Below are 27,193 nucleotides of genomic sequence, written 5' to 3'. Positions count from 1 at the left end.
ATTCACGAACAAGCAACGGAATGTGAATAATTGTATGATTTTGGTGCAGAAGTCTAGAATTGTTTCACCATAGTTCCGGGTATTTTTTTCTGGATTGCTTCAGGTAAACAACTTTGAACTTCTTAATAGTATTCCTTATTGATCTTTCGACTTGATGGCAAGACCTATTGGCACACTACGCCGTTCAAATCGAAAAACACTGTGAGCATAACCACATTTGATCGCGCTTTAACGTTTTTCGTTCTTGGCGATACAGAATTCTTCTTCTGGGACGCCATATCCGTTCTGTTACTTGTTACAGCGTCCTTCAGTAGTTCTGCATCGCTGTTGACTTCATCTGGGCAACTTACTTTCGCCACTGTTTTTGATCGAAACTCAACAGTGTTGGAACCAATTTAGGTGGCACACGTTTCACTCGTAAAATACTTGAAAAAATTTCAGGACATGAGTCGATTGATATACTGTCGTCAGCGACCTCTCTGAATGAGGTTTGGTGATCGTTCACTTTTTGCACGATTTCATCGGTGGATGATGTGCTGTGGCGTCTAGGGCGCTCGTTGTCGTCAGTGCCTTCATGGCCTTCCCCGGAACGCTCGTTTTTCTCATCGTAGGCTCCCCAAAAAGCAATATTTAACTTTTCTAAAATTTTACTGCATTTCATTCCGTTATTTTAGCAAAATTTAATTCAGGTTCACTGATTCACTTTTATATGAAATAAATAATTGCCGACATTACCCATATGTAATCTTTTCGACAGCTGGCAGACTAAATATCCGATATTGCTAGCACTGCACGAAAACTTTTCAAACATTTTAACCAACATAACAATGGAAGGACCGAGCGAGGTGGCGCAGTGGTTAGACACTGGACTCGCATTCGGGAGGACGACGGTTCAATCCCGCGTCCGGCCATCCTGATTTAGGTTTTCCGTGATTTCCCTAAATCACTCCAGGCAAATGCCGGGATGGTTCCTCTGAAAGGGCACGGCCGACTTCCTTCCCTAATCCGATGAGACCGATGACCACGCAGTCTGGTCTCCTTCCCCAAACCAACCAACCAACCAACCAACAATGGAAGAATCTCGCGAATTAGACTAATACAATACACGAATTTGTAAAACTCCCGTTACGTTTTGAACACACCTCGTACAAAGTTCGAGGAAGATAAACAACTGTACAGACTGGCTTTTTGGAAAAATAGAAACTTGCTCGCGTGCACAGAAAGTGCGAGCCCTGACCCCTATTGGTAGATCCTCACGTTTCTGAGAAAGTCGTTTTCCCAGAGTTGGAATGCTCAGTAGCTGCAACAGAAATTTGTGAGTCTTTGAGACCCCCCCCCCCCTCCTCCCGTTACAGCTGTGTAGGCTTACTAACACAAATTTGCAGCAAATGCACAGCGAACATTAGTCAAGGAGCGTTTACCCCCGTGTGTGCTTCCCCCTTAATGAACGGCAACGCTGTTATTTTGAAAAACATAGCTGTTACATTTTTGGAAGATACCGCATTTGATGTTGGTGCATGTACACGGTTCCAACATGATGGAGCCCTTGCTCACTTTGCATATTTTGCTCGTGGAAGCATGCATAAGACGTTTCCTGAAATCTCTGTAAAATGAGGCAGGAATCTATAGGCATCTGGGTTTAACCTCCGGTACGGCTCCTACCTGGCCACATTTTGTGTTAACTGACCTGCAAAAATAGCATATTACACCAGTTTTCGAATTAAAAGCATATAAAACAACAACAATTAAGTTTTATTAAAAGACATCTTGCTGTATGTCACGAGCCCCATGTGAAAATAGTTCAATGACAGACCAGAATTCGGGTTCAAAAGTGGTTCAAATTACTCTGACCACTATGGGACTTAACATCTATGGCCATCAGTCCCATAGAACTTAGAACTACTTAAACCTAACTAACCTAAGGACATCACACAACACCCAGTCATCACGAGGCAGAGAAAATCCCTGATCCCGCCGGGAATCGAACCCGGGACCCCGGGCGTGGGAAGCGAGAACGCTACCGTACGACCACGAGCTGCGGACCCCGAACTCGGGCATAGAGCCCATCGTCAGTGGCTTTTGATACAGATGACAAACAAATAAATGTACGCATACCGACGTCTACAACATAAGATCGTTTTGTACCCGTATTACTTAGATATTGAGTACGTATAAATCAGACGACATGTGTCAAGTACGAAATCTTTATGATGTTCAAACTAATGCGGATCTATAAAAACCCAATGGATATTTAAAATATAATAACAACTATGTCTACGTGATCACGACAGAGTCTATTATCGATCTTACCTCTGTGGAACATAGGCTGTAACATGTGCTTCTTCTAGCTAGAACACAGCAAACAAAATTATACAGCAAGTTGAACCATCTTAGGTTCCGTTACCTACATCCATTACTGGCCTCTTAGCCCCAGATTACTAAACCCTTGTAAAATTTACGATTGTAGTTGGTAACAATTCACGGTTCAAAATGGTTCAAATGGCTCTGAGCACTATGGCACTTAACATCTGAGGTCATCAGTCCCCTAGAACTAAGATCTAGTTAAACCTAACTAAACTAAGGACATCACACACATCCATGTCCGAGGCAGGATTCGAACCTGCGACCGTAGAGGTCCCGCGGTTCCAGACTGAAGCGCCTAGGACCGCTCGGCTTTCCGGCCGGCACACAATTCGCGGTTCCCGCCAAGCTAGTATAGGCAATGAAGGTTATAAGACAGGACGTTTTGTACTTAATTTGTATGTGAAATACCATTGGAGACCTTATAATTGTCATTAAGTAGTGCATAAACTACAAATTATAATTTCTTTTGAATAAAATATAGAGTAGTAACATTTACGATGACTTAGTAACAATGTAACATTTGCCAAGTTGGCGTTCTAATGTTAAGTACAAATTATATAAGGAAATACCGCATCATAGAAACCTATCTAAATGAAAAATTTTAGAAAGCATTCTGTAATTGGAACAAAGCAGCGATCGGTGACATCCTTACCCCTACGGATCTCGCTCCGTCTGCCGCCACCAGCAGCCGTAATGGCGGGGAAAAGGCTGAAGATGGTCTGAGGAAAGGCCTAAACCGGTTGCTAACGAATAAAATTCTGAAAACGCGATCGAGACTGTGTTTATTTATCTTATTCAGTCAAACATCAATATTTAAACTAATTTTATTTCGAATGTTTGCATTTGTATAAGTAGCCAAGTATACGTACACCTTTATCACATCACTGGAATCTACCTAAAAGACTCAGACATCAACATTTAATTTCATTTTGTTTTAACTCTTTATATCTGTATACGTAACCATGTACATACGAAGAGTGGAAATGTCAAAGACTCTAAGCGCCAAATGTCACACATATGAGGAGAATCAAAAACAATGTATCTCCTTTTGTATATAACTTATTTGCATTCAAAAAATTGAGAAGGTATTCTGATAATAGAGAAATATGTTGTTCACTGGAAAAAATAATGAGACAGATTAGAAAATACGTAATTTGTCAAGAACGTTCTAGGTGCCATACTCGGGAACTAAGAGGATCTAAGTGCCAGTCACAAAGATTTTGTTGCTGGTGCCATTCATACTGAGGCACTACGTTTTATTTGTGACGATACAAGTACAGAAATACAGTAGTAATGTTTTAACTAGCAGAGCTGTACTCAACAAAAACCATTTTCATATATTATTTTTTAAATTTCGGAACTCCAGAGGGAAGCTCTGCTTGGTAGAAAGATCATGCACTATCGAGTAATTAGTGCCTGAAACATCTCCTTCACGGTACAGCACTTGGCACAAGTCTAGGACACGTAACAGATTACCCAGAACACAACAGCAATGGAAACGTGTTTTGTGAAAATTGGCCCTCTATGAACTACCTAAAAATCTCATACATCAATATATTTCATTTCTGTTGTGAATGTTTATGTCTGTGTAAATAACTACTTTTATATGTTTATGTAAGATGAATATTTAAAAAAATGGCTCTGAGCACTATGGGACTCAACTGCTGAGGTCATTAGTCCCCTAGAACTTAGAACTAGTTAAACCTAACTAACCTAAGGACATCACAAACATCCATGCCCGAGGCAGGATTCGAACCTGCGACCGGAGCGGTCTTGCGGTTCCAGACTGCAGCTTCTTTAACCGCACGGCCACTTCGGCCGGCTGAATATTTAAAAATTGCGTCGTATGTAGATATAAAAACAAAACGAAGCTGGTGAATTGGTGGATACTACCTGTGTTGTTGTTGTGGTCTTCAGTCCAAAGACTGGTTTGATGCCTCTCTCCATGCTACTCTATGCTGTGCAAGCTACTACCTAAAGCCAAATAAATAAATAATAACTGCCAGAGCTGCCTCCTCCTCGCCCACCTTCATAAAACTACCGTTCTACCACTTTTTCTACCCATTTTTATCAAATTTAATTATTTTGCAAGGATTAATAAAATGAAGCATAATATTTACACTATATTGATATAAAATATTGTACACAACGCATTAAATGTATCATTATAGTAAATAAAATAAATGTTGTTCTTCATAGATTATTAATAGTGCATAAATTACTAATCAGAAATGGAAGAACAAAACCTGAGAAAGTATCCCTGACCATCAATTTTTTTTTTTATGATGTTACTTAGCATTTTCTTGCTTTGAGCGAAGGAAAATTACTGATCACTTTACTGAAGTCAGTTTTAGCAGCTATGATATACCATAGAAAAGATAGCTAAATTTGAAAGCCTGCTTTGACCAATACTCGACTGTAAGGAGGTTTTCTATGATCTTTAAATTTCCGAAACTGCGCTCACAACGTAATGCTGTCACTGACATAGTCAAATATTCTCGCTGTTTTAACCCTCATTTTAAAAAAAACCTTCAAAATATCTAACTGGGATATCGTCTCAATGCTCTTCATCACCTCCTTCACATGTAGCGAGCAAGCAGCTATTTAGTTAACAATATCTCTGATATATGTGGCACCAGAAACAGCAGCTCATTTTTCGAGTTACGATACAGAGCTTTCATTTAAGGTTCTTCCCGACAGGAAGTTAAAGTCAGATGAAGTGACCCGATATAGGTACGATTTGTTTTCCACGTCATTTATTATTCTATCAAATGCTTTGAAGCATTCTATCTCAAACAATCTCGCTCCAGTACATAGCTGGTAAAAATTGGAAGCCTTCGGTCAAATAACGTATTTGCTTCAGCACCTGCTCGCCGTCCCTTGAGGTCCTACAATACCATAGCGAAGCTGCAGCAAGAACTTCATTGTCGAACGCGAACGAGTTGTATAGGTGGCAGATGTGTGAACCAAGGGCACTATTGCCACATAAAGCATCTCAGCCATAGACATTTAATAGGCAGTAGTAGTTGCTTTATGATGCTGCTTGAACGAAATGTCACAGTAAAACTGACACTGTGACGAGGACGTACGTTTGCAGTCGCGGGCCGAAGGAAAGGCTTTTTCTCGTAGGCAGAACATCCGAATACGAGGAGAAGGAGAATTGTTGTATCTCTGCAGGTTAGCACTTAAACCGTATGTCTTTCTTGTGTTTTCTTCCTAGAAAGTTTCTGTGCCCCCTGTGTGCCTGTACGCTAGACGGGCGGCCATCTTACCACCCCTCGGGGAGCTGAAAACAAATGATAACAGTTTTGAGAAATCAATAAATGTTCGTAATGGAACTTTAAGCTTCGTTCCCGTGTTTTCGGAAAATAATAATGAATTACAGAAGAACCGCCTTCTTGCAGTATCACTGCAGGTGTGACGTCTCCAGTGTCTTTTTTTCTTTTGGTCTTTCTTCTTTACATTATGTGTGCCGTGTGGCTGGCAATAGAAAACAGCCGCAGGTCTGTATTATTACAGATTATCATCATTGTTGTTGCTGACTTGCCTGCTAAATGTGTTGTTGTTATTGTTTTTACGTTTAAAGTGCCTATTCTCATGCTCATTGGGCAATTCTGCTGTGGCTTACACGCACTTTTCACTGCACATTTACGTTTCAGGTACAATAACAGATAAAACGTTGTGTGTTAGCAGAAGAGCCAACACCTTGTTACGAGTGGAGGCCGAAATGCACGTGTTTTAGCTCACTTAGGCTGGGGTGAGGAGGGAAGAACTATACTGACGTAAGGTCTGGAAGATGACAAGGAATGAGAATTCAGAAAGCGGACGTAATTAGTTTGATACTTAACTTTAATCCATTAATGATGAACGTCGCTCTTGACGGTACATGATTCACAATATTATCTGTTCAGAATACATTCTTGAAGATAGTACTTATAGTAACTGAATATGGCGCCTTGCTAGGTCGTAGCAAATGACGTCCTGAAGGCTAGGCTAAACTGTCGTCTCTGCAAATGAGAGCGTATGTAGACAGTGAACCATCGCTAGCAAAGTCGGCTGTACAACTGGGGCGAGTGCTAGGGAGTCTCTCTAGAGTAGACCTGCCGTGTGGCGGCGCTCGGTCTGCAAGCACTGATAGTGGCGACACGCGGGTCCGACGTATACTGACGGACCGCGGCCGATTTAAAGGCTACCACCTAGCAAGTGTGGTGTCTGGCGGTGACACCACAAGACGAACTAAAGATGCCACAAATGTGATGAAACATGTTTGGAGATTAAACAAAATAAAATAAATTACGAGGGAGATTCAAATGAAAACCTCACATATTTTTAATTGTTTTTATTGAACAAGAGTGGAACACAAGTGTATCATTTCTCGACATAGTCTGCCTGTCGCTTAGCACACTTCTTCCAGAGCTTAGGAAGTGTACGGATTCATCTGAAATAAATTCCTTTGGTCGTGCGTCGTTTGCTGCACCTCTTTATCGGAACGAAATTTCTTGCTTCCCATGGCCTCTTTGAATGGACCAAACATGAGATAATCATTTGATGCGAGGTAGCGACGTGCGCGGTGGTAGGGCGGATGTGACAGAGCCTTCTGGAATGAGCTGCCGTTGCACCCAGATTGCAGAAACTTAATGAATGATGTGATATGCCGAGCCATGAATAATATTCAGATCTGAGGCTATTTTATCCACGTCACATGGCGATATTCCATCACAATGGCCTCACCTGCTGGGGTCACAACGCGGTGAGCCTGACCTGGGCGCTGAGCGTCTGTCACTGAAGTCACGCCATTTCCGAACTTTCTACTCCACTTATACACTTGCTGCAGTGATAAACACGCATCACCATACTGGACCTTCAATCGCCGATGGATTTCAATAAGTTTCGTATCTTCACTGCTCAGAAAAAGTGCATGTCGCAAGTAGGGCAGTCATTTTCAACTGGCCGGCCGCTGTGGCCAAGCGGTTCTAGGCGCTAGAGTCCGGGACCGCGTGACTGCTACGGTCGCAGGTTCGAATCCTACCTCGGGCATAGATGTGTGTGATGTCCTTAGGTTAGTTAGGTTTAAGTAGTTCTAAGTTCTAGGGGACTGATGACCTCTGATGTTAAGTCCCATAGTGCTCAGAGTCATTTGAACCATTTTCAACTGGTATTGTTTCCGCGTTTCGCTTGCCTGTAGTATGCTGCCGCCTGTTAGGCATTCCTTACATCATTGGTAACAGTACTGCCAACTTACAGAACAGTGACGCTAAATATTGATTTTTTATTACACTTTAAAGGTTTTCATTTGACTCACCCTCATATGTCTTCGGAAAAAGGCGGACTCCCTTTCATTCATTACCGGGAAATATTCTCTAGAAAAAAGATACTTGTACAAGGGAATATACGAGGGGCGTTCGATAAGTAAGGCAACACATTTTTTTTCTAGAACCAGGATTGTTTTACTCGAGATTCCAATACACCATGTTATTCCCATTCTTTTGGCTACAAAACCCCATTTTTCAACATAATCTCCGTTCAATGCGACGGCCGTACGCCACCTTTCTTGGAGGGTCTGTATGCCCGCATGGTATCACTCTACTGGTCGACGTCGGAGCCAATGTCTTGATGGATCAGTTACCTGCCCATCCGTGACGTAACGCTTCCCGCGGAGCGCATCCTTCATTGGGACAAACAGATGAAAGATGCGAGATCCAGGCTATAGGGTGGATGAGGAAGACCAGTCAAATTAAATTCTGTAAGCTCTTCTCGGATGCGCAAACTTGAGTGAGAAGGAGAAGTTTGTTTGCATGTTTGTGGCAAAGAGCACGCTGAAGCCGTTTCTTCGCTTTCGTAAGGGCAGCACCTTACACTTCAGTATTGATCGTTGCACCATGTGTGACGACACCAAACGGAATAATTCTTTCAGTTTCTCAGAAGACTGTCGCCACGACTCAACCGGCTGAGGGTGCGGGTTTTGAACTTTTTCTTCGGAGAGGTGGTGTGTCGCCACTCCATGGATTGCCGTTTTGTTTCCGGTTCGAAGTGATGAACTGCTCTTTATGATGTGTTAGGCGGGTACACACGTTTTAGTACCCAACTGGTGGATGAGTGGATCAGCACTGCCAACAGAGACGTCCAGATGAGCAGCGAGGCGTTTGATTGTGATTCTTCGATCACCAACACGAATGAGAGTGTCCGCACGTTCCAACATTGCAGGAGTCACAGCTGTGTGCGACAGACTGGCACGCGGGAGATCGGACAGGTTTGCGCGACCTGGTTGCGATGATGACAGACGCCTCGCCTACCGACTCACCGTGCTTTTGTTCTCTGCCAGGACATTCTGCAAGCGCCTATGAATATTTGCGATGCTCTGATTTTCCGCCAAAAGAAACTCAACAGCTCTCTGCTTGGAGCGCACCTCCGTTACAGACGTCATCTTAACTCTCCTTGTACCATTGGGGTCAATATGACTCCATAAGCACATTTGAAATATACATCTCCCTTGTTTTCAAAGCGATTTTTTTTCAAAATTTGCCGGCCGTTGTGGCCGAGCGGTTCTAGGCGCTTCAGTCTAGAACCGCGCGACCGCTACGGTCACAGGTTCGAATCCTGCCTCGGACATGCATGTGTGTGATGTCCTTAGGTTAGTTAGGTTTAAGTAGTTCTAAGTTCTAGGGGACTGATGACGTCAGATGTTAAGTCCCATAGTGCTCAGTGCCATTTGAACCATTTTCAAAATTTATGACTTTGACTCTCTAAGTGGCTTGTATGCAATGACATATTGTTCAGCTTTACATTTACAACATATTAAAATTTATTCATGGGCTATGCACTGAGTACCACAGCATGAACCCAATCTAAATTTTTGTTTTGTTTCTTGAATGTAACATTATGAAAACAGAATGACGAATGAACAGATGTTAAACGAAACATCTGCAACAATGAAACTAACATGTCCCTCTTATTATTTATACCCACTGTTGCCGTTTCTTGCATCAGCCGTTGTTGTGTATTGCCTCTGTTGCTAGCGTTTGGCCTCAGCGTGTACAAGGACTACATTATGACTAGAAAACGTTTGAGTAGTGCTGAAATACAAGCAATTTTGAATGAAGAAGAGGAATTAGGAGATATACCGTCTGATGACGATGAAGAGATTGAGGCTATTATTTCTGAAGGTAGGGAATCAACTAAAGATTCTGATGAAGATGTTGGAGATTGGAAAATTCTACTTCCTGAAGATGCTGACGTCTCAAATTAGAACGTTTTCAAGTAAGTATATATAACCTACCATATGTTTGCAAACACTTTATTGATAGTACTAATAATAATAATATGTAAGTAGATATGTAAAATAGTAATCCCAATTTTTTCAGGTCGAGAAACGGAAATGAAACATGGGGAAAAAATCCTGTTAGATTACATGGGAGACAGCCAGCACTAAATATATTGAAGACGGCTCCAGGTCCCACGAGGCCTACTGTAATGAACGTAAATACTGTGCAGTCAGCATTTGAATTATTTATGAAGCCCAGCATTTTCCAGATTATTTTAAAGTGGACCTTCAAAGAAGGTAACATTACTTTTTGTAACAAATGGACAGATCTTGATACAGAAGAATCTGAATGCTTTCTTGGCCTGCTTATTCTTGTGGAAGTGTACAAAGTCACACTGAGGGCAGAGTGAATTTATGGAACGAAGAGCATGACCGACCTATTTTCAATTGTTCTGTGGCTATGAACCGCTTTACACAAATATCACGCTGTATTAGGTTTGATGATGCTCAGCTCCGGCGACAGAATCGTAGCCCTGATAAACTGGCTCCTATAAGTGATTTATTTGAACAGCGAGTAAGCACATTACATGATGCATACGAACCACACGAGAATATTACAGTTGATGAACAACTGGTAACTTTTAGGGGTAGGTGTCCATTTCGGCAGTACATCCCCTCAAAACCTGGAAAGTATGGTATAAAGATATGGGCTGCATGTCACAGAACTAACTATGTCACACACCTGCAGGTGTACAATAAAATGGCGAAGATCAGCCTACAGAAATAAATCATGGGAAAAGCGTAGTGTTAGAATTGACAGAACATTTATCCGAGAGATGGTGGAAATATCACAATAGATAATCTCTTTAAAACTTTGGAGTTGGCAAAGGAACTAGGACGAAAACAAATGACTCTGCTAGGAACACTAAGAAAAAGTCGTTGTGAACTAGCTGCAGAATTTATCGAAGCAAAGGGAAGAACTGTAGCTTCATGTGTCTTCATATTCCAGGAATCAGCTACAATAGTCTCCTATTGCCCGAAAAAGGTAAAGATAGTGACATTGCCGAGCACTATGCATTTCAGAGAGGAAATAGGTGACGGCGAAGCAGCAAAACCTATTATAATCCAAGACTATAATGCAACTAAATCAAGTGTAGACACAGTGGACAAGTTAGTCAGGACCTACACTACACAACGTATGACAATAAGATGGCCCATGGTTATTTTTTGTAATGTTTTGGATATAAGTGCCCTAAATGCTTTCATAATTTGGCTGGACTTAAATTCTGACTGGAATAAAAAAAACAGTAACAAAAGAAGAGAATTTCTTCTGGAACTGGGAACAAGTCTAGTACAGAAAAACAGAAGTCGGCGCAGCAAAGCTTCTCTTTCTCGTCCTCCTCCTTCAGCAGACGTGCATACGGGGGCAAAAAGTGGAAAGTGCTCTCTACGCGAACGTTCAGTGGATAGAAAACGTTCAGAAACGTGTCGAAGATGCTTTTCTTTTGTCTGTAAACAACATTAATAGATTCTTTGTTTTAAATATAAAGATTTGTTTTGTTTTAATTGTAAGTATCTATAAGATCAAGGTAAGTGCTTATATAGATAGTTCACTTGTTTTCAATCAAAAATGTTTGCTTTTATGTCACTTCATTAAAATAAATAAAATACTGACAATGTATCCCGTGTTAATTACTTGGGGGCCCGCCGCTATGGCCGAGCGATTCTAGGCTCTTCAGTCCGGAATCGCGCTGCTGCTACGGTCGCAGGTTCGAATCGTGCCTCGGGCATGGATGTGTGTGACGTCCTTAGGTTAGTTAGGTTTAAGTAGTTCTAAGTCTACGGGACTGATGACCTCAGATGTTAAGTCCCATAGTGCTTAGAGCCAATTACTTGGGGTCGTATTGACCCAAGCGGTACTCAGCGTACCAAAAAAATTCTGATAGTAGGAGGGTTAAAGGCTACGTATAGCGGTACAACCTTTCGGAACTTCATGAAACTATAGGGGCTGAAGCAGGAATACAATTCCTTGATGTCCCACAGCTAATTCCTCATTGTTTCAACCGAAATTGGCGGACAAAGAAAATGTTTTGCATAACTTACTGAACACCGCTCGTATGCATTGCTTTATCTAACTCAAGTAGTTATGGCTAAATAATTTTAGCTGTGTTATGGATAGTAGTGTCAGGAAGTGCCACGGGCTTCTTAATGGCGACGGTGGAGCGTTGTCACCAGCTCCCGGTTTGCGCTGTGAGCGGTAAGAGCGGCGATGATGGCCGCCCCTGCGCCTTGCTGGCCGCTTTTGGCGCTCGTAATGCGGTTACCGAGCGCGCCGGCCGACTCTTGTGTAAGCGCATTCCCGATGCAGTATTACGCCAGCAAATTGGGTGTTAATCCTGCCGGCGCGGCGCCATGGCGCGGAATCAGTTAGCTGGCGCGCCGCTAATCACACACGCCCGTGGCGCCGTGCTGTCGTGTAGATGGCTGGCGCGGCTTTGCCAGCATCACTACAAATGATTTAGATAACCAGCCGCGTTTCTTAACCGCTGTAATATCGTTTTAGCGTGCCGCGCCTACTCAAAGGCACGGCTCTATTAGCGCTGGAAGCATTTACAGAAACGCTCTCGGTGTGTTCGAGGTTCGTGATCGCGGATCTCGGGTAGTTCCAACAGCGACAGAGAACTGAAATTTGGTTGTCTGAGCCTGAGGTATAAATATGGCAGGGGACATTGACAAATGATGCTTTTGGCCTTTACCATTTTTATATGACGCTATCTGTTATGTATCGTAAATTTACAGTGTATACAGGGTGTTACAAAAAGGTACGGCCAAACTTTCAGGAAACATTCCTCACACACAAATAAAGAAAAGATGTTATGTGGACATGTGTCCGGAAACGCTTAATTTCCATGTTAGAGGTCATTTTAGTTTCGTCAGAATGTTCTTCCACCCACGCTCAATGGAGCACGTTATCATGATTTCATACGGGATACTCTACCTGTGCTGCTAGAACATGTGCCTTTACAAGTACGACACAACATGTGGTTCATGCACGATGGAGCTCCTGCACATTTCAGTCGAAGTGTTCGTACGCTTCTCAACAAGAGATTCCGTGACCGATGGATTGGTAGAGGCGGACCAATTCCATGGCCTCCACGCTCTCCTGACCTCAACCCTCGACTTTCATTTATGGGGGGCATTTGAAAGCTCTTGTCTATGCAACCCCGGTACCAAATGTAGAGGCTCTTCGTGCTCGTATTGTGGACGGCTGTGATACAATACGCCATTCTCCAGGGCTGCATCAGCGTATCAGGGATTCCATGCGACGGAGGGTGGATGCATGTATCCTCGCTAACGGAAGACATTTTGAACATTTCCTGTAACAAAGTGTTTGAAGTCACGCTGGTACGTTCTGTTGCTGTGTGTTTCCATTCCATGATTAATGTAATTTGAAGAGAAGTAATAAAATGAGCTCTAACATGGAAAGTAAGCGTTTCCGGACACATGTCCACTTAACATATCTTCTTTCTTTGTGTGTGAGGAATGTTTCCTGAAAGTTTGGCCGTACCTTTTAGTAACACCCTGTATTTGTGTCCGGGTCGAGACTTGCAAAAATTTTTCTTTAAATACACAGTCCGAAAATAAGTGAGCGGAGAAGGAAACGAAATAGAACTTCACGGTTTGAGAGGATATGTAATGCTACCGAAACTTCTTTATTTAAATGTGTGAATCTGTACTTCAGTTGCAGAATGACTGAGAAGATGAAACTTCTACGTTATTTGATTCTGAAACAGCCGAGTAAAACTGAACGTACTGAGCCTACTTTCTCTTTACTTTTTCTTATCATGTCAACACTAACCCACAGTATTCTAGCGCAACGCAATCTGACCGCTCAAAAAAAAAAAAAAAAAAATAAATAAATAAATAAATAAATAAATAAAAAAATTACAACCTGACTTCAAATAATTAATACAAAAGAATGGCCTTGACTAAGAAGCAATTCTGACAATAACCTATACATTTCATTAAGCACTTACCTCACAAAAATTTTCATTACGCGACTACTACAATACAGCGAGCAATACTGCCAGCTAAATAAAAGATTCTAACTACTAAAGCCACTAACTACTAATCGGCATGTGATTAGCAAAGGAAAGATTTTGTTGCAAACCAAATATTGTATTTTCTTACTTTAATAATGTGAAATCCAGTTCAAACACGAATATAAATCGTCATTGACATCTAGTACAAAGGTGTATAATGATGAATAATATTGAATATCCAAGTCGAACATGTACAGATCGTAAGCCTACGCTAACACTTCAGACCCCTACCCTCCATCAATGCTAACTTCTCACATCTAACATCCATCACTGCTGGTCGTTCACCTCCAACTGCCCAACAGTACTTCCATCACTGCTGGCGACTAACTTCCAACTGCCCAACAGTACTGGCGATTAACTTCCAACAACGATCCGCCCAGCCACAGAGTCTCTTACAAAGAAAGCGCAGTCAGAGATCCAATGCAAAGTGCTACGCAGCGCTACCAACACAGAAGCACCCCGCGTACACTATTTCTTCATATCCGGATCCATTGCTGAGTTATGCCGTCACGATAGGTCATCGTGTTCGGTAAGAGAGTTAACTGCCCTCTGTAATTTAAAAAAAAAACTGAGTGAACCGATCAGCGATGAACTAGAACGCATGTCATGGGACGTACGCCCCGAGCAAATGCAACGAACAATAGTGAACAAAACGAGATCAACAACAAACAAAGTGGTCAGCGCAGCAGAACGCCACGTAAGGGGAACTGGTTCGATTCCAGGCTGAGTCGAAGATTTTCTCCGCTCGGAGACTGTGTGTTGTGTTGTCTCTATCATCAACTCCCCCTCATCGACACTCAAGTCACCGAAGTGGCGTCAACTAAATAGACTTGCACCAGGCGACAGGTCTACCCGATGGGAGGCCCTCATCACACGACGTTTCATTTCATGATTACAAAATCGAGTCAAAGTGGACCACGTAATGTTAATCGCATAGAAAATGTGTGGATCTATTTGGGACAGTGGGTGAAACGAAGCAATGAAATTCTTCACAAGCTGATAGGTCTACGGGATCTAATCGTCAATGAATGGTTCCATCTGGATATGGCACAAGTGAAGAAACTTTTGACACTCTTATTTGCCAGACTGTGGCCATTATCAAGGCAAATGTCAGTACTCCACGTTATTAACGCGAAGTCTCCTGAGGGTGATTAATTTTTCGTCTGGTGTGCTTATTATGCATCTATTGGAGCATTACATCTATTAGACACGAATAATAAATAAATATACTGCCTGACGAAAACGAAAAGGAAACGAAATGAAACATCGCGAATACAAGGATGTGTGTTGTTATTTCAGTGATTACAAAATGGAGCCAAATTTACGAAAAACTTGGCAATATGAGCCCACTTATACGCTGCAACCCCTTGGACTGGATACAAGCACCTATACGGTTGGTAAAGGTGTCATAAAGCCGTTGCAGCCTCTCTTCAGGGAAGGTAGCCCACAACTGTTGTAACTGATCCTTGACATCCTGGATGCTGTCACTGAGACGGAACTGACATCGAGCTGGTCCCTCATACGTTCCGTTGGGGACAATTCTTCGGATCGTACTGTACACGAGAGAACGTCAGCGTGATGCAGGCCGTGCGTAAAGAAGTGTGCCATATGTGGACGAGCATTGTTCTGTTGAAAAATGCCACAACGATACAGTCGTGATTACGTAGGAAAATGCTGCTTCTGCTGATGAGTTCCGCTGAGAACTGACGCCAGGTTGCAAATCCACGTCCTATACAGGCCACCGTTCAGTACACGGCGCATGCGCCGCCCATCACGGTTTCTGCCTTCCAAGACAGGGAGGTGGCGCCGCTCTTAGTGAAAGACTGCTGGCAACGATATATCGCAATCAAGGCCGCACCGAAGAACGTTCAGTTTTGATGCGAGATAATACAGGATTCCACGTCTTGCTAAGAGGAAACCCATTGTCTCTGTTGATTAAATTATCAGCCAGCCAAATTTCAAACGCCTCTTTATAGACACTGTTCCAAAAACCGGGCCGGCCGCGGTGGCCGTGCGGTTCTGGCGCTACAGCCCGGAACCGCGGGACTGCTACGGTCGCAGGTTCGAATCCTGCCTCGGGCATGGGTGTGTGTGATGTCCTTAGGTTAGTTAGGTTTAAGTAGTTCTAAGTTCTAGGGGACTTATGACCTAAGATGTTGAGTCCCATAGTGCTCAGAGCCATTTGAACCATTTTGAACCAAAAACCGGAAATGTTGGCAACTACCACAGTTTCATCAAATTTCATACTGTGTCCCTCATTTAGGCAGTGTTTTGCTACCGCCGATTTTTCCGGATGTTGTAGCCTCGTATGACGGCGATGTTCCACACACCTGTCATGCGCCGGCCGCGGTGGTCTCGCGGTTCTAGGCGCGCAGTCCGGAACCGCGCGACTGCTACGGTCGCAGGTTCGAATCCTGCCTCGGGCATGGATGTGTGTGATGTCCTTAGGTTAGTTAGGTTTAAGTAGTTCTAAGTTCTAGGGGACTGATGACCACAGCTGTTAAGTCCCATAGTGCTCAGAGCCATTTGAACCATTTTTGAACCTGTCATGCACTGTGCGAATCGAACGGCCAATGTAAGTTTTCCCACATTGACACGGAATTTTGTACACACCAGGTTTCCTAAGCCCCAAATCACCTTTCACAGAACCGAGCAGTCACTTGAGAGATAAAACATGATGAGGCAGGTTGTCCGTGACGTACCATTGAGCCGTCAGAGTTCACTCATTCACTACTAGCCATGAGCTAAAGTGATATCCGATGACCCCCCACACCATGACGCTATGAATAACACCACTGTCTCTCTCCAAATGAATGTAATGACGGGACCTCTCCCCACGTCACCACCATACCCGCCGATAATAGTTATCCACGCTGAACACAGTGCGACGCCATTGATCAACAGTCCATGCTTCCTGGTCACGGCACTCCAAAAGCGACCATTTGTGTTGTAGTGTTATTGACAGCTTACCCATGGACCGGTAATTCCCCAATTCAGCTGCTGATAGTCTCCGACCAGTGGTTGGTTGGTTGGTTATATTGAGGGAGGGAACCAAACAGCGAGGTAACCGGTCCCATCAGATTAGGGTAGGATGGGGAAGGAAGTCGGTCGTGCCCTTTCAAAGGAACCATTTCAGCATCTGCTGAAGCGATTTAGGGAAATCACGGAAAACCTAAATCAGGATGGCCGGACGCGAATTTGAATCGTCGTCCTCCCGAATGCGAGTCCAGTGTGCTATGCGCTGCGCCACCTCGCTGGGTTCCGACCTGTGGTACACGATAGCACAGAATATAGCTGTCTTCGGATGACAGGCGCAAATGTGAAGGGGACGCGGTGTAATTGGTGCACAATGCAGCGAGCCTCCTTTGTGGCGGTCGGACGTAGTAATCCGGAACCGTAACGATGAGTATGCTTCCGCTCACATTCCCCTGCAGCCTATCACCGGGACACTGTCACATTCGACTGCCCCACAAATCTGGATATTACAGGATTCGATCAGCTGGCCAAATGGAGATCCACTCTGACGTTCCTTTCAAACTCTGTCAGGTGTTGCTAACGCTGTCTCACACGACTACGCGGTATCTCCGTGACATTCACGGTGATCACTCAACTTCTAACGCTGTTCACGCCCCTTGTGTACCCTGCCAGGTCCGGAACAACGCTAATTCACTCTGGTGGCCACTCTATCTATTACAGAGATTTACAACTGAAGTTACTTTGACTTATATGTTGTATGTTAACCGGGGACCTAGAAACGGCGGAGAGGCTCCGTCCCCGCCGCAGCCTCAGTGGTCCACAACCCAACGAAGACTACCGCAGTCCACTTCAAACCTCCGCGGCCCCACACCGAACCTAGGTTTATTGTGCGGTTCGGCCCCCGGTGGACTCCCCCCAGGGAACGTCTCATACCAGACGAGTGTAACCCCTATGTTTTCGTTGTAGAATAATGGTGGTGTACGCGTACATGGAGAACTTGTTTGCGGAGCAATCGCCGACATAGTGTAGCTGAGGCGGAAGAAGAGGAACCAGCCCGCATTCGCCGAGGCAGATGGAAAACCGCCTAAAAACCATCCACAGACCGGCCGGCTCACCGGACCTCGACACAAGTCCGCCGGGTGGATTCGTGCCGGAGACCGGGCGCTCCTTCCCGCTCCGGAAAGCCGTTCGCTAGACCGTTCGCGAACCGGGCGGACTACTTTGACTTACTATCAAGCCTTCTGGGTGCTTCCTTTTTTTCGTTTTTTCCTTTTTTAGGTTTAAACCAGTCTGCCTGACTCGTTAAATGTGTAAACGTTATCATATGAAGAGTGGAAATGTCAAACGTTCTAAACGCCGTATCTTACATTTATCAGCAGGATCGAAAAACAGTGTATCTCTTTATGTACATAACTTACTTGTACCCATATAACTGTGAAGGTTTTCTGGTTCTCTAAGGCTACCGGATAATTACAGCAAATAAAGAGACAAGTAAGAAAGCAAATAATTTGTTAAGAAGATTCGAAGTGCCATACCAAGAAACTGGCTGGTCATAAGAGCCCATAAGACAGTATTTGTTTCAAGTTGCATTAATATTTAGATACTGCGCTTTATTTGGGATAATACAAATACAGAAACATATCAGTAATGTCGCGACTGATAGAACTATAGTCAACAAAAACAGTTTCTCATATCGGTTAAATTTTTAAAAAGGAATAATAAAATTAAATGCATGAAAAATTTCTCACTGTCGACTTTCTTTTTTACGTAGCTCTTGGGAGCAGATATTCCAAATTTTGATGTTGAGGAAGAAATGGCAACGTCACCGAAAGGGGTTTCAGTTTTGCAACTGGTAAAAATTTATGGTCTTTCAGAATAAGTATAGCATGGCATGTATCAGCCATAATATTTCCTCTTTTGAATATGTTGATAGTTTTTCATTCTCCTCTATCAGAATAAGAATTTGTATTAGTTATTGACATGGACGAGTATGAGCGCTTTAATACAACTGAATCTGAAGATGTTACATACCTCCATTAACATCAATGTTTCAGCACCTTTGAAGTAATAGAAGTCAGTCATCCATATTGGAATTACATGGAGTGGGTTCATAGCTTTAAGTGGCGTAACAGTATTGTGCCAATCTTAAGAAACAAAAGCCTTGCTTGGGTTTCTTCTCCAACTTTTTGTCTACTGTTATCTCCTTCTCTTACACTGCTTCCCACATAAACTGTACATCAACTAAAGAGAGGAGACTTTGAAGAATAATACGTTGTAAGTAGGCTGTTTAGGTTTTTATGCTGGTAACGCCACGTAGCACAGTGGCTGGTTGGACTCATTGTTGGAAGTTTTTTGCCTATGTAGCGTTGGGCTGTTGGAGGTGAGCTGACAGCAGTGGTGGATGTGAGGGGACAGATGCCAGAATTCCGCCCATGTTGTGTTGGGCAGTTGCATGTGAACAGGAGTTTGAAAATCAAATAACGTAGAAGTTTTACCATCACAGTCATTATTTACATTCAAAGGGGAAGTTTATCAACGTGCAGCGCCAGAGGGAAGCATCGCCTGTCACAAAGACCATGCGCCGAGAAGTAATGAATGTTTGAAACGTTTTCTCTATGATATGGCACCTGGATCATGTCTAGGGATATGTGACATAGTGCCTGTTAACAACTTTCCCAATAGAGCGCGCCCCGCTAAGCACAACAGCGCAGGTGCAGCGCTCATCAATCTCCGCACTGCGAGATGGCGCTGCCTTAGAAACGGACCAAATTCTGCTTCCGCCGATCCGCGTATTAATATATAACGCAGCCAATGAGATTGCTGCTAACGTAGAACCTTTTCTCCTCGCGGATCACACTCGCGCAGTGATACCTGAAAGCGCGAGGTATTATAACGAGTGTACAGACCTCCGATTAGTCAGTCTGCATTAGTCTATAGTCAAGTTTCAGTCTGTGCCTGATAAGATTATCATATTCCTGTACATAGCCATGAAGAGAAATGTATAGACACTTTGTCAAGTATCAGAGATATGTGAGAATAAGATTAACGTACCAAGACCAAAGAAACTTCGGATTGTCAATTGTAAACAGCATCCAGAATCAAGTTACGTAATATCAACACGATATCGACCTTTTTCGCAATTGGTAAACGGTCCATTTTAACATGGGTAATGTATCATGAAGCAAATACCGTCCGCACAGGCGGAATGTTAAGTGATACCACGTAGTTATACGTTTGTGACTGTTACAGCGCCATCTATCACAAAGCGAAAAAAGTGGTCCAACTCAAACATTCATATTTCTTTACGTATTACATGAATATGTAATAAAAAATGGGGGTTTCTATTTTACAAAAAGGCAGTTGATATCCGTTTGACCTATGGCAGCGCCATCTAGCGGTCCAACCATAGCGCCATCTGGTTTCGCCCTTCAAGCTAGACGAGTTTCGTTCTTCGTAGTTTTTTCGTTTGATGCTTATTTCGTGTCGTTCAAGATGTTTTTTTTCTGAACATGAGTGCACATCCCTTATACGGTTCCGATCTCTACCCATGCGATTTCCATATTGAGGTTTGCGCGAAGAAAGACGTTAGTTACCGTCGATTTGCTTCGGACGAAAAGGTGCGCGACTGGGCACAATCATGGTTCCGTACGCAACCCCAAACTTTTTTCTAAGAAGGCATTAACCGCGTTGTGCCTCAGTGGGATAAATTTATCAACAGTTATGGCGTTTACTTTTGACATAATAAACAGTTTCTTTACTTTTCCCATACGTCTCACTTTCATTTTACTACCTCTTATACTTAGCAATGTTGCAACGCCAAATCATTTTAGCAAAATGCAGGAAGACCTGCAGAGAATCAAAGCTTGGTTCGAGGACTGACAATGGACCGTCAACATAAATAAAGGTGATGTATTTTGCATAAATTTATGGGCTGATACAGTAATGTTCAGTCACAATGTTTGCGACAGTTCCCTGCAAAATGTGGGAGTATTTCTCTAGAGCGACCCGATGAGGAACAAGCAAACAAAATTAGCCGTAAGTAGAGGTCTTCCGCGAATATTCGCGGATTTAGGAGCCACTACGTTGATTGGAATGCTTAATGACCTGTAAAGCGTAGATGTTTTATTGATATTTGCAAGGGCTCAAGATAGCGGCATGCTTTTCTTCCTGCTATTCCGCACGATTACACGCAGATTCTATTTCCGTCGTAACGGCACCTGCCATGTGTCTGAGGCATTTCTGTTTCGTTTGAATTAACAGCTATCACTTCTGCAATTGCCGAAAGTTGTCATAAAGTTACATGAAGGCTATTTTAGAACACTCCATCCTTTGGAACCGTCACACCTTGTTATGACTCGTGTTAGTGCTTCACATGCGTCATTAGCCCTAGAACACTTATAGTGGGCAAAATGTTACATTGCTACTAAACCATCATAAAGTATACTAGACCACATTTTATTCAAAGGCTGTCATAATTTGTAGGCTATGCATTAGATAATAGCCGGCCGGAGTGGCCGTGCGGTTCTAGGCGCTACAGTCTGGAGCCGAGCGACCGCTACGGTCGCAGGTTCGAATCCTGCTTCGGGCTTGGATGTGTGTGATGTCCTTAGGTCAGTTAGGTTTAATTAGTTCTCAGTTCTAGGTGACTGATGACCCTAGAAGTTAAGTCGCATAGTGCTCAGAGCCATTTGTACCATTAGTTAATAACAGTTACACTCCTGGAAATTGAAATAAGAACACCGTGAATTCATTGTCCCAGGAAGGGGAAACTTTATTGACACATTCCTGGGGTCAGGTACATCACATGATCACACTGACAGAACCACAGGCACATAGACACAGGCAACAGAGCATGCACAATGTCGGCACTAGTACAGTGTATATCCACCTTTCGCAGCAATGCAGGCTGCTATTCTCCCATGGAGACGATCGTAGAGATGCTGGGTGTAGTCCTGTAGAACGGCTTGCCATGCCATTTCCACCTGGCGCCTCAGTTGGACCAGCGTTCGTGCTGGACGTGCAGACCGCGTGAGACGACGCTTCATCCAGTCCCAAACATGCTCAATGGGGGACAGATCCGGAGATCTTGCTGGCCAGGGTAGTTGACTTACAACTTCTAGAGCACGTTGGGTGGCACGGGATACATGCGGACGTGCATTGTCCTGTTGGAACAGCAAGTTCCCTTGCCGGTCTAGGAATGGTAGAACGATGGGTTCGATGACGGTTTGGATGTACCGTGCACTATTCAGTGTCCCCTCGACGATCACCAGTGGTGTACGGCCAGTGTAGGAGATCGCTCCCCACACCATAATGCCGGGTGTTGGCCCTGTGTGCCTCGGTCGTATGCAGTCCTGATTGTGGCGCTCACCTGCACGGCGCCAAACACGCATACGACCATCATTGGCACCAAGGCAGAAGCGACTCTCATCGCTGAAGACGACACGTCTCCATTCGTCCCTCCATTCACGCCTGTCGCGACACCACTGGAGGCGGGCTGCACGATGTTGGGGCGTGAGCGGAAGACGGCCTAACGGTGTGCGGGACCGTAGCCCAGCTTCATGGAGACGGTTGCGAATGGTCCTCGCCGATACCCCAGGAGCAACAGTGTCCCTAATTTGCTGGGAAGTGGCGGTGCGGTCCCCTACGGCACTGTGTAGGATCCTACGGTCTTGGCGTGCATCCGTGCGTCGCTGCGGTCCGGTCCCAGGTCGACGGGCACGTGCACCTTCCGCCGACCACTGGCGACAACATCGATGTACTGTGGAGACCTCACGCCCCACGTGTTGAGCAATTCGGCGATACGTCCACCCGGCCTCCCGCATGCCCACTATACGCCCTCGCTCAAAGTCCGTCAACTGCACATACGGTTCACGTCCACGCTGTCGCGGCATGCTACCAGTGTTAAAGACTGCGATGGAGCTCCGTATGCCACGGCAAACTGGCTGACACTGACGGCGGCGGTGCACAAATGCTGCGCAGCTAGCGCCATTCGACGGCCAACACCGCGGTTCCTGGTGTGTCCGCTGTGCCGTGCGTGTGATCATTGCTTGTACAGCCCTCTCGCAGTGTCCGGAGCAAGTATGGTGGGTCTGACACACCGGTGTCAATGTGTTCTTTTTTCCATTTCCAGGAGTGTATTAGATCTCCAGTGGTATGGTACATTCCAAGTTAATACAAAATGTCCTGTTTTATACCCTACTGCAATCGTAAATCTGACGCCAGTTTAGTAATCTAGGATTAATAATTAGGATTAAATATCAATGAATTTCGCAGCTTTTCTCTTAAATACGTTTAGAAGTTCGTATTGATACATTGAGAAGTGTATCACGTTAACATGATTTACAATATAGCATGGTGAATTAACGTACATTCGATGAAGAAAATACTTTGCAAACATTTGACAATATATAGTATGTGACGACAACATGTAACGATTTCATTTGACTTTCTCATCTTTCAGGAATGTTCCGCTGAAAAATTCACAACTTGGTTTCCAGGAATTACGACAGGAAACTATAACTTAAGAAACAATCAGGTATGTGACAGCCAATGATGTGTCGCGATAGGTCTCTACGTCATTAGTGTATGTAATGTAAATAACGGTATCAGACTGCACCACATGAAACTTCAGGACATGAAACGTCAGGGCAAAGGAAAGCTCAAGCTACTCGTCACAGCTCCGGCGTGCCGAAGGGATTCAATTGATCTACTAAATTTTAATGTTGTGGTTAGAATTTCCCTTCTCCGTGCAGACCTCTAGCTGTAGCAAAAGCAGAAGCGAGATTGAAATTCACTGGAAGATTTTTAAGCAAATTAGTTCACTCACGAAAGAAGTAGCTTACAAAATCCATCGTTCGAGCGGTTCTAAAGTATTGCTCATCTGTCTGGGAGGCCTACCAAATAGCAACGGTAGAATAGACAAATGGTTCAAATGGCTCTGAGCACTATGGGTCTTAACATCTGTGGTCATCAGTCCCCTAGAACCTAGAATTACTTAAACCTAACTAACCTAAGGACATCACACACATCCATGCCCGAGGCAGTATTCGAACCTGCGACCGTAGCAGTTACGCGGTTCCAGACTGAAGCGCCTAGAACCGCACTGCCACACCGGCCGGCAGAATAGAGAGATATCATCCAATGAAGAGCGACGCGTTTCGTTATCTGTTAGTTTATCAAATGCCATGGAGATGTACATGAAATAGCAGTGGTAAACACTGCAAGAGAGGCATTTCTTCACGCACAGATATTTATCGTTAAAATTCCGAGAGCTTACGTTCCATAAAGAGTCAGCTGGTATATTGCTCCTTCCTATACAGTGTGTTCCGAAACTGTTCATTCAAATTAATACAGGAGGTAGAGAAAATCGAAGCAAATATATTTCGATAAGGAACATATGGTCTTCTGAAGTCTGCTTGTACTGTTAGGGAACATTTTGCTAGAGATTCTGACGTAAGCTGTTGTGTCGGTGTCGCTGACAGGGAATGTGTACTGACATTCAAAACTGCCCTGTGTATAGATGGTTGGCTCTGAGGTCTGCTTGGGAACTCGCCGATTTATTCGTAAGCATCACCGCCTTGTGACAACACCAGCGAACAAGGTGCGGTTTACGTATGTGAAATGGCTGACATGCACCTAGTGTACGGGTCTGCGAATAGAAATGGACGAGCTGTAGTGAGAGAGTATCAACAGCGCTTTCACAAGTGACGGGTTCCATAACACCAAACATTTGAACGTCTGCATCGCCTGAATAGAAACTTTCCGTTCAAATACGGACTGCAGGTCAGAATCGAACAGTGCGAAATCCCGAACTGGAAGAGGAGTTTCTGCGACGTGTTGAAGACAATTCAACCACAAGTACACGACGTACTGCACACATCCTTTGCTTCAGACATAGCCTTATGTGGGATGTGTTATATGACCATCTGCTTCATCCTTTCCATCTTCAGCGCGTGGCAGCACTAGCACCTGAAGATTTTGTCCAACGCGTGCAGTTCTCACAATGGTTTTTACAACAGGCTGCCCTGCACCCCTTATTTCCAGCCGACCTCCTGTACACCGACGAGACTTTGTTTACTCGTGGAGGCTGTTTCGATATCTACAATTCACATGTTTGGACAGATGTGAATCTACGAGGTAACCGGCCTTGTGCTCCTCAATATCTATTCAGAGTTTATTTGTGGGCTGGCATTCTCGGTGATTGGTTGATAGGACCATATATTCTTCCATTCCGCCTCAACAGACGGAAACATCGCATCTTCGTGGAAAATGTGTTGCCAGAAGTGCTGGAGGATGTGCCTCTGAATGCTAGACAAGGGATGTACTTTCAGCACGATGGGGTACCAGCTCATTTCAGCATTGCTGTGAGTATTCACTTGAAAGCCACCTTCGGGAATCGATGGATCGGCCGATATGGCCCTGTGACCTGACCACCAAGGTCATCTGAAGCAGCTGGTGTATGAAACCGTTGTGGAAACAGAACACCTCATCGTTAGAATTGCCGTTGCTGTTGGTACCAGTGCTGACATGCCAGGAATCTTCGAACGGACATGACAACCAACGGTTCGACGGTGTACTGCCTGCATAAGGGCCAGACACTTTCTGTGAAAGCCACTGCTGCAATTACCATGCTAAACAACCTTCGGCCCTAGCACCAGATACTGCCGTCAGAGACCATATATACCATGACTAAATATATTTGTTTCGATGTTCTCTACCTCCTATATTAATTTGATGAATGGTTTCGGAACATCTTGTGTACACCTCAGAAAATGACCACGAGGGGAAAACCACAGACATTCGAATTCATACGATGTCTTACCGACACTGGTTCACTCCACGCATCATTCGTGAATGTAATAGGTGAAGGGGGGAGGGGAGTAGGGGGAGAAGTAATATTAATACCCGAAGGAGCCTCTAACATGCCGTAAGGTAGCTTGTGTACTATGTGTGTAGATTTAAATGCAGCTATAGGTAAAGAAGTATCGGCAGCCATTACGAGGGGTTTGGGCAGAGCCCCGTCGACTGACAGCACACGTCATAGACTCATCTCCTCCTGTTCTCTATCCCTCCTTTTCTTTCAGTGTATTTTAGTTACACTGTGAAAATCTTGTTTTCATTTTCATTATAAGTAATGTCTGTACACAATGTGTAAAGTGAACTGTACAACTAACACTCTTTCAATTTGTATCACATTAGATTAAATGCTAAGAATATATGTGGTAAATAATATTACATTCTTGAATCAGATTGAAGAAATGAACGGTCTGCCAGAGAAACAAGATAGTGGATAACAGAATGCTCACGGTCATAAATAAGTAAGTGTGACAGGTCGTTATATTCATTCTGCTGACGACCATCAGTCAGAAAACCAACTAGAAACCTAATATGTAAAGCATATCGGGAGGTCAGAGTCTCTTGGCTGAATCTTGGTGAACTCTACTGTAACTTGACAAAGTCGGATTTATGTACCAGCTGAAATATTTATTCCAACACATATATTCGACATCTCAAAACAAAGATCTCCAAAATCCTTTAAAATTTAACCTGTAAGAATGTTGTTACGATATATATTCTTTGTTCTTTGGGATAATGTTTCTCTTCTGCTATATGATCCTTCCACCTAATAGTTTCCCGACACCATACTTGTTTACAAAATATGACGGTATACATATGATGTGTTACGGCAGTGAAAAGAACCTGTGACCACTGGAGCTACTCCATTTTACTTATTTTATTTTTACCCTTAGATATACGTTTAGTTTTCGTCAAAAGAAACCCAAAACCATGTTCTGAAATAGTGTTTTGTTTCTCCCATCACACATTGCCACAAGTTCCTCAAAAAAATCGTAGCACAACACACACACACACACACACACACACACACACACACACACACATACACACATGTCATACTAACAAATGTAAATCCATCTGATGATTAGGTTTATACCTTTGAAACGCATCGTGGAGATAAATAAACAGTGACTGGTAACAGTAAACTTGTTGTTTCATTTAATGTCAATAACAGTGACGGTAAATCCTAAACTAAAATGTTCGCATTTTAAGTTATTTCTTCATCTGAACTTTAATTCCTACTTTAATTTTTTCTTTGGTTTCCTTTACAGCTTGCTCATTGTACAGACTGAATAAATCGGGGGAAGACTACGAGTTTGTATCACTCTTCGCAACTACAGCTTCTCTTTCATGTCCTTCGACTCTTATAACTGCAGCCTGGACTCTGTACAAGTCGTAAATGTAACCTTTCCCTTTCTATATTTGTTGTATGTATGTTGTATGGTAACCGGGGACCTAGAAACGACGGAGAGGCTCCATCCCGCCGCAGCCGCAGTGGTCCACAACCCCACGACGACTACCGCAGTCCACTTCACCCCTCCGCCATCCCACACCGAACCCAGGGTTACTGTGCGGTTCGGCCCCTGGTGGAGCCCCCAGGCAACGTCTCACACCAGACGAGTGTAACCCCTAT

This window comes from Schistocerca piceifrons, chromosome X (genome assembly GCF_021461385.2).
Source record: "Schistocerca piceifrons isolate TAMUIC-IGC-003096 chromosome X, iqSchPice1.1, whole genome shotgun sequence".
NCBI classification, from domain to species: Eukaryota; Metazoa; Arthropoda; class Insecta; order Orthoptera; family Acrididae; genus Schistocerca; species Schistocerca piceifrons.
The sequence above is the reverse complement of the archived record's forward strand: the minus strand, read 5'-3'. Positions refer to the sequence as shown.